This window comes from Aptenodytes forsteri, unplaced genomic scaffold (assembly GCF_000699145.1).
Source record: "Aptenodytes forsteri isolate BGI_AS27 unplaced genomic scaffold, ASM69914v1 Scaffold172, whole genome shotgun sequence".
Taxonomy (NCBI): Eukaryota; Metazoa; Chordata; class Aves; order Sphenisciformes; family Spheniscidae; genus Aptenodytes; species Aptenodytes forsteri.
This window is the reverse complement of record NW_008795018.1, coordinates 391,719-399,960: the sequence shown is the minus strand read 5'-3', so window position 1 is coordinate 399,960 and position 8,242 is coordinate 391,719.

Here is an 8,242-nt window from a genome sequence, read left to right as displayed (position 1 = left end):
AAAAAAAAAAAAAAAAAAAAAAAGAAATTGATGGCTCTGCTCCTAGGAACAGAATGATGCCAGTATGACACTTCCAGGCATAAGATGGATGCACAGTCTGGATGCCATCAGGAAAGATGAAGAAGAAGCCATTGCTAAGTGCTCCTAAGAGCCGTGTCATTAACATGCCATGGGCTGAAGACTTCCTAGGACTTTTCCCATAAATGGGACAAAGTATCTCAAAGTGTATATTGCTTGCAGATGGCTCCTTTGTGTATATCAGAGGACAGGACCCACACAGTCAAATGAAGCATGAAGCAGGGTGAAGGCAGAGAAACCACCCTTATCCACGACTGGCCAGTTTTCAAAGATGTAATGGCAGAAGACATTATTATCATGTAAAGGATAGGCTAAGCATGTGCAAGAAAGGATGTTGTTTAGTGTGTCCAAGCGGTTATTCCTGCTGTCATGAGATAGATGGTACTGAAAAAAGCCAGAAGTATATGGCACGAATTACTGGCTGTGAGTGTGCAGGAAATAGTGAAAGGGGTATACAGAGAATAGAGAGGAACACCAGAAGCACATTGCAGTCTCAATATATTGCCTCCACCTGCACCCAAAATGAGAAAGCCCTGTTTACTTTTACAGGACACAGCAGAGATCATAGGTGTTTTCTGTTCTTTTGAGCTATGGAGACTATCAGGAGCATACTCAGGTAGGACCTATGATCAGAAAGGAGCATTTTCAACAGGAAAACTTTAGAAACAACCCGATGGCTAAAGCCCTGAAAGAGCCCAGTTCACTACCTTCTACTCTGGTGAGCAGCTGCAGGGAGACCCTGGCTTGAACACAGTGTAGGTTCCTACCCGGTGTCAACAGAAAACCTCAGAAACCTCAGAAAATGTCAACTCAGCACATTATTTTTCCCTTTTCCTTTGTTCCTTAAGGAGATGTGCATACCTGCTTCACCCTCCGTGAGTAGTTCAGGAGTCTGGCATTTGTAGGCAAGAAACTCAGTTCATTTCACAAACAGAATATGTTATTGTGGCAGAGGAGCAAACTCACTGGAACTTCTGATAGGAAGCTTTGGTAGCCATGGCAAGGGTAGCAATGTAGGAGCTTAGCCTACATGAGCTTCTGGGTTAGCATCCACAGAAATAATCTGCTGGAGCAGAGTGTATACTATTTGAAGCACTGATTCATCCTTCGCTCAAGACATCTCCATGTGGTGTGCAGTGTGGATCAAAAGGTCCTCTCCATCCAATCCCCAGTGCTCTGCTCTGCCTGATTTCCTTTGGTTTTGTAGTCAGGCCAGGGGCTGCACTGGCATGCAGTAGACCCTGGTGAGGTCTACTGGCCTGTATCTTCATGGTCAGTAGCTATGCCATGACCCATGGGCAATGTTTCCTACATTTGTTCTCTTGCTGACATCGCCAGCACCCTTCCCACTGCTTATGGGCGCTGGGCCAACATTGGTGATGCCGACTCCTGCTCTCCTTTCACTTCAGTGCGTTCACTGCCAACGTGGAAAAGGAAATTCCTTGATAGTTTCCTGCCTACTGAATAATTGAAGATTTAAGGTTAATACTTTGATCCCATAGGAAAACCTCAGCCATTGCCCTACTTTTTGTGCATCGCAGAAACCAGGCTGTGCACGGGTCTCTTCACAGCCAGATACACGTTGCGATTCCTCAGCCTACATGCTTGGCACACGGCCTGGGCTGGGGGAAGCTTTGGGTTGGAGCAATGATTGTTGTTCAGGCTGATTGTACAGGTTAACTTCTAACAGTCTGAACATGATCTTTAAATATCTTGTTTTTAAGGGGCGATGGGTGGAGTTTGCCAGGATCATACCTTACAGACTGGGGCACATGCTGCAGGCTGTCCTGTCGAGGGGGTCTGTGCTGGGGAAGGTCATGGGACACTGCGTGCCTGCTGAAATCAGCTGCAGTCTGCCCTAAGACACATGAAAACAATGATGGAGAAACTATCACATGACAAATCTCCACCATTTTCCAGTCACTGAAACACACAATGCCCTTGCTCAAACAAATTTAAGAAAGAAATCAGCAGTGGCTAGGGCTAGAGACACTCTTGGGGGATGAGAAGACAATCGATGCTGAAAAGGGTAGAGACACCCATGAGGAACTGTGGTCATGGGTGATCAACACCGGGGCAGGGGCACCCCTGAGGGACTGCAGCCATGAGCAACCCATGCAGCAGCAGTAACATCTAGAGGGACCGTGGCTGTAGGTGACCATGTGGTGGGGAAGGGGGGATATAGATGTTTCTCTAACTTTTAAAAATCTAATATTTTTCTTCTTTTGTCAATACCCAGATCAGTTACCGGGTGTTTGTGTTGGCTGGCAATAAATTAACTAAAGTAAGATTCCCCAACTTGAGATTCTTCTGCCCATGATAAATGTCCTACTGTGTCTCACTCTAGGGTTGTCAGTGGTATCCAAAGGTACAGCAGTGATAATAATAAGGATAATGAGGACACTAAAACAGACTGTGGATTCAGGATAATCAAGACAAGGGTGAAGGGCATATGGTAGCACCAACACTAGCTGATTCCCTCCATTTCAATAGACATATATCATATGAAATATAAAGTATAGCATATCATAATATACAGATACATTCATGTGTGTATGTTTAAACACATAGATGTCTGAAAATATTTTATTATATGTTAACATAATATACAGATACATTCATGTGTGTATGTTTAAACACATAGATGTCTGAAAATATTTTATATATATATATGTTAATTTCTATTATATATTAGCATAGTTAATTATATATTAGCATATTTTTGTATACATAAATTTATATATAAATATTTGAAACTGTGTACATAAAAATAATCTACTCCATAAGAACTACACATATATACTAGATACAATATAACATATCATAACCAATCAAAAGATTAAGCCATATACTTTATGGGCTGATATACTGCTGCTCAGCCATCCGGTCAGTATCTCTGACAGACAATAGCTTTCTACACTAAAACTCAAATTATTTTGAACTTTTAGTCTATATTGACAAAAACTCAATAGATTCCTGAAATGTGACTGGGGATTTTTGTTTGTTTCTTTAAAAAAAAAGGAATTTTTGATTGTATGTATATTTCTATATATGCATGTATGTTCTCCTGAAAAAAAAGAGAAGCTGTTTTTCCAATTAAAAATGCTTTAAAATTGTTTTTATGAACTTCAGGGGAAAAAATATGTCTTCCCCTGTTCCTATCAGCAGGTTTTACTCTTCAGCAGTCATCAGGAATTCTGCTGATTCCCTCACACGGGAACCACCGGGACAGCTCACCATCAATCCTGTCCAGTACCTGTTGATGAGAAGAGATGGAGTCCTGGGGACCACAGGATTATTTGGGCTGGCCCCATGCAGAAGACCAGCAATGGACCAGCAATGCAATGAACCCATTAAGGGAGAAGAATTTATACTTGGGAAAAAATGACTGAAGTGTCTGCTAACAATACATATGAGGACATTTTGCCTCACTATGTAGCGCAATGCCATTTTTTCTTAATAATATTTCTGTTCACCTTTCAAGACCCAACATAATATAATTCCTTAATCATGACAGTTTGGCACCACATCTAAATTTACGGCTAAATGTAGCTTTCATTGAAGTCAACTCCCTGCTGGCATCCCAGTGGCCATGAAAAGAAAATGTTCTCTTTCACTGCAGAAAAAAGTGAAGGTGGCTGCAAAAGAATAAATGAGCTACTTATCAAACTGCATTTTAAATCTGTACTTTTTAATGTTACGGGGTATTTTAAGTGACTTATTTTCTTTCTACTCTCTCTTGCTAATTGGTTGTTCCTGTACCAAAAAAAAAAAGGAAAATTAAGTAAAAGAAAGCAGAAGTGCTGATCAGAGAATAGATTTGATTTCTCACAGCACAGTCATGCTGTGGTTAGTTAGCCACCTGCTCAAAGACATGCAAGGACTATTCAGGAGCAGGACTATTCAGATACAGCCTGGCTTAGGGGAACCTTTCAGACCAGTTTCTAAGCAATAAGAGTACATACACACTATTGCCCGTTTGGTGCTGGGTGAAATGATACAATAGTCAGACAGACTTAAAAGGAATGGCCGGAGAGATAAAGTAGGGAGCTGTCATCTCTGAAATAAAAAGCAGAGTCACACTGAAGCTGTTCAAAGCAACATTGGTTGAGGTTTGGGGTTTCCTGTTAATACTGTGTTTTACTGAAATGTTAGAGTGAAATAAGCTGTGGAGGGCTAGGGCAGCTGAATGTGACATTTCATTTCACTTCTGGATACCAAAGGAGATGAATGTATGGGGGCCCCCAGCCCGCGCATTTCCATTGCCATTCCTCCAGAAATGAAATATTATGTACGACAACTTATTCTTTATGGCTTAATTTCCTTCTGCCCAAGCAGCCAATCAGAAACATAAATGGACAAAAGCAATTCTACAATACAACTGTATATGTATTACCGCAGCCATATTATTCTGAATTTTTGCTCTATTTTTGCCTAAGGATTGATGGATAACTGAAACACAACAGGAAATATTTTGTTTGTTTGCTTCTAAAGAAAAACAGAACCACCAATTGATAATAAAAATTGGTACATGCTTTTCTGTGAATGCATTCTAGTGTGGCAATTAAATATTGAGTAAATAATAAACATCTCAAGGCAAACCTTTTACAGCCCAAATAAGACAAGTGAGTTAGTTACAAAATGTTCACTTATAATAGGAAAAAAGTGCTTCATCATCACTGGAAGCAGCATGAAACAACTGATGTTACAATTCAATTCCTGGTGCTTTCTCAGCAGCCCAGTGGAATAACGGGTATCGTTTGGAAGGAATGAATTCCTTCATTCGAGCGTGTGGAAACCAACATTTTCAAGACTTCTCAAATTCTGATGCTGTATTAACCCAGGAAAACGGGAAATATTCTCTGCATCCATCAAAGGTTTTGTTGTTTGTTCTTTTTTTAATCTAAGGGTCTTTAGAGCTATTTTACTTCATAAAGGTATCCAGCAAATGATTAGTTTCTGTAATAGTACAAAAGTAATTGATTGTGTCTAGCTGGCAGAGTAGCAGTCCTTTAATTAGTCCAATCTGCAAGCTGGATGGCCCTCCGTGACACTGTCTGCTGTTCTGTGAAGTATTGCTCCTGCTGAAGTCAATGCTACTAATGACATCTGCTGAGCCAGGTTTCATCTCTCAAGGACAGCTTTTTTTTTTTTTTTTTTTGCAAAAACACACTGGTACCAATCTCTCAGGTTGCCCTGGGACAAGGTTTCACTTGAGCTCTGACAGGGATGAACCCTGAGCCTCACAAGTGAGAGATCCCAGCTCCTGGGAACATAACCCTTTGGGTTTCTGGGGCTCGTACTTCCCTGTAAACGCTTTCCTTGAGCAGATCCCTGCGGCACTTAGGTTTGCAGTTTTGCTGTAGCCCGTTACAAGTGGACAGGGTCATAGCCATGACAGGCTGTCTCCTCGGGACTTTGCTTTCTGTTTTGCTGGGGCACTTTGCTTGGGTAGTCAATTTTCACGGCGTATTTTCCTGCATGTTAACTGAGAGTTTTGTTTGACCAGGAATGGCTTCTCTGGGTTGTGCTGTGTATCACTAATCAATAAGACAGACACAGACACATAATGTGGAAATGAATTGATTTCTGTGAAGAGAGAAGAATGTGACTAATTATTGCTAAGCCACCTGCCGCTACAGACGGATTGAAACATCTCCACTGTTCGCTGCTATGTTTAGCAGCAAATTGCTAGGTGTGAAGGCTTTCTGCCAGCAATGCAAATGCCCGGCACAAAAGGGTGCCTTCTTCAAAGCATAATCCCATGACTTCAGCTTTTGTAGACAAAATGGCCTCAAACTAGCAGCCGAGGTGCTGCTAGCAAAATCAGAGGCTATTCCTGGCTTTTAGGAAGGAGTTTTGAAGGCAGTTTGAAACTGAGCTAGGGTCATGACCATGACCTGCAGTCCCAGTGCTGACCTTGTTATAGACGTACCTGGAGTATGCTCTGTTGCAGGAAACTCTTTTTGAACAGTGTTTTACCTCGATAGGTCTTGAGGTGCTTGACAAAGACTGCCTCAATTTTCCCCTTTTCCAGATGGGAAGACTGAGGCAGGGAGACAGTAGCAACTACTTTTGATCATCAAGAAAACAATGGCAGAGGCTGAAAATGAATCCAGGTAGTTTGCAAAATCCCTCCTAGGTGCACTATTTCCTAGTATCTGCCCATGCTTGCTTCTTCAATTCTTCTGGGAAGTAATTTGCTCTAAGTGAAAAGAAAAGACGGATCTCACTGAGTAATTTTCAAAGCTAGTTATGTTGTTTATATCAGTCCTAGACCTATGAAGCTGACCTGGATGCTCAGTGTGGCTACACCTGGTATATTGCATTGCAGCTTTGGCTGGTTGGCACTAGGATGTGAGTCACACTTGTGCCTGTAGCAAATGTATTCATAATGCCTTGATACTATTTGCATTTTCTAGAGTCCTCATGGTCTGCAGACAAATTGTCCCTTCTTTCTCTGCTCACTGAAAAATTAAGCTTTTAGTTCTTCTCCCAGGATCAACATGTGTCTGGGTTTCCCTGAACACATTGAATAAATCACACTGATTTCTCTAGTGTTTTTGAGCACCTGTCTTTTTAATACGATTGTTATTCTGATGCATGGAAAAATTTGCCAGCTCAATATTAGTCTCACGGTTGTTGGCTTTTTTTAATGCAGACTGGTTACCTGTCAATCTGGAGAGTACGGTGTTTGCCTGCTGCTGTAACATATTTAATTTGTCATCCTCCTTCTCCTCCCCTATCCATTTCCAAATGAACAGGGAGACCTTCACTTGCTTAAGTGGGAATATCGAGGACTGTATGGGAAGAGAGTTTAATATTTCATATTTCAACTAACTTACATCTTGGATTTCCCTGCTTAAAGTCCCTTTGAAGTACTTTTTAAATTGGATTGGACTCGGAAATTAATTATCATGATTCTCAGCAGTTAGAAAGTGCTTTACCTCCTCCGAGCCTTGCTCAGATGTTAATGAATTAAAGACAGTTTGCATCTAACTTGGACTAGGTGACTAAACAGCTCAGAAAAAGGACCGTGTTTCTATACACAGTGTCTCATTTTGTCACTGCTGGGGGAAGTACCTGCTGGGGGATGGCTGACATTTAAGGGCTTGTGCAGTGAGGACACTTCCTTTTGCAGCATGGAGTCATTAGGGTTTGCTCCGAGCGGGTTTTCTTGGCATGGTGCTGGGAACAGTTGAGCTCTGCCTGCCCCTTCAACACACAGGCAGCTGCACCAAGTCACTTAGAGAAACAGCCAAAAAGCGCGGACAGCATGTACCAGGGTAGATGGGCATATTAAAGTGCTAAATACATTCAACCATAACCAATGGTTCATTGCTGGTGGGTTAAACAACCTTCTCCCTTGCTGAAGGATTTTATTTGACAGCAAGGTTATAGTGAAACACAGAAATCCAATATCCCTTCTATAAAATACAGAAGGAGAAAAAAATTATGTGGACTAAAATTATGACTTAGTATCACATTTAGTTTGTCCTTTGCTGGGATTGGTAGGCTGTGTTTCAAAGCTTTATAATTGATATTGCTCATAACACCAGGGAAAAAGAGAAAGAGGGCAGGCTATAAACTAAAAGATTGGAGCTGTAAGACAAGCATATTGTAAAGTGACAATAGGGAACAAGGTGGTTAAAGGGATCACTAGATGGCAGTCAGCTCTCCAGCAAGGATAATTGAGGGAGGGAGATATAAGCTTGTGGAGACACAAAAACAGCACGGAGGAAAGCAGCTGTAATGCCATAAAATTATTGAAATAATGTCAAATTTGGTTTGCTTTGTGCCAGGAGTCCCAGAGCAGGCAATGCTCTCTTGAAAGTGGTCTCATTGTGTCGGTGGATTTACTGACATGAGGAGAGCAGGTGGGATCAGTCGGTGCACACACAAAGCAAGGAAGAGAAAGGATTCAATTAAAAAAAAAAAAAAAGAAAATTGTCTTGCCAAGTCTTTCAGCCTTGTATTGGGATGTGAGGGTAGGAAGGCTCTACAGAGGGATCTGGACAGACTGGATTGGTGGGCTGAGGCCAGTTGTATGAGGTTCAACAAGGCCAAGTGCCGGGTCCTGCACTTGGGTCACAACAACCCCATGCAACACTACAGGCTTGGGGAAGAGTGGCTGGAAAGCTGCCTGGCGGAAAAGGACCTGGGG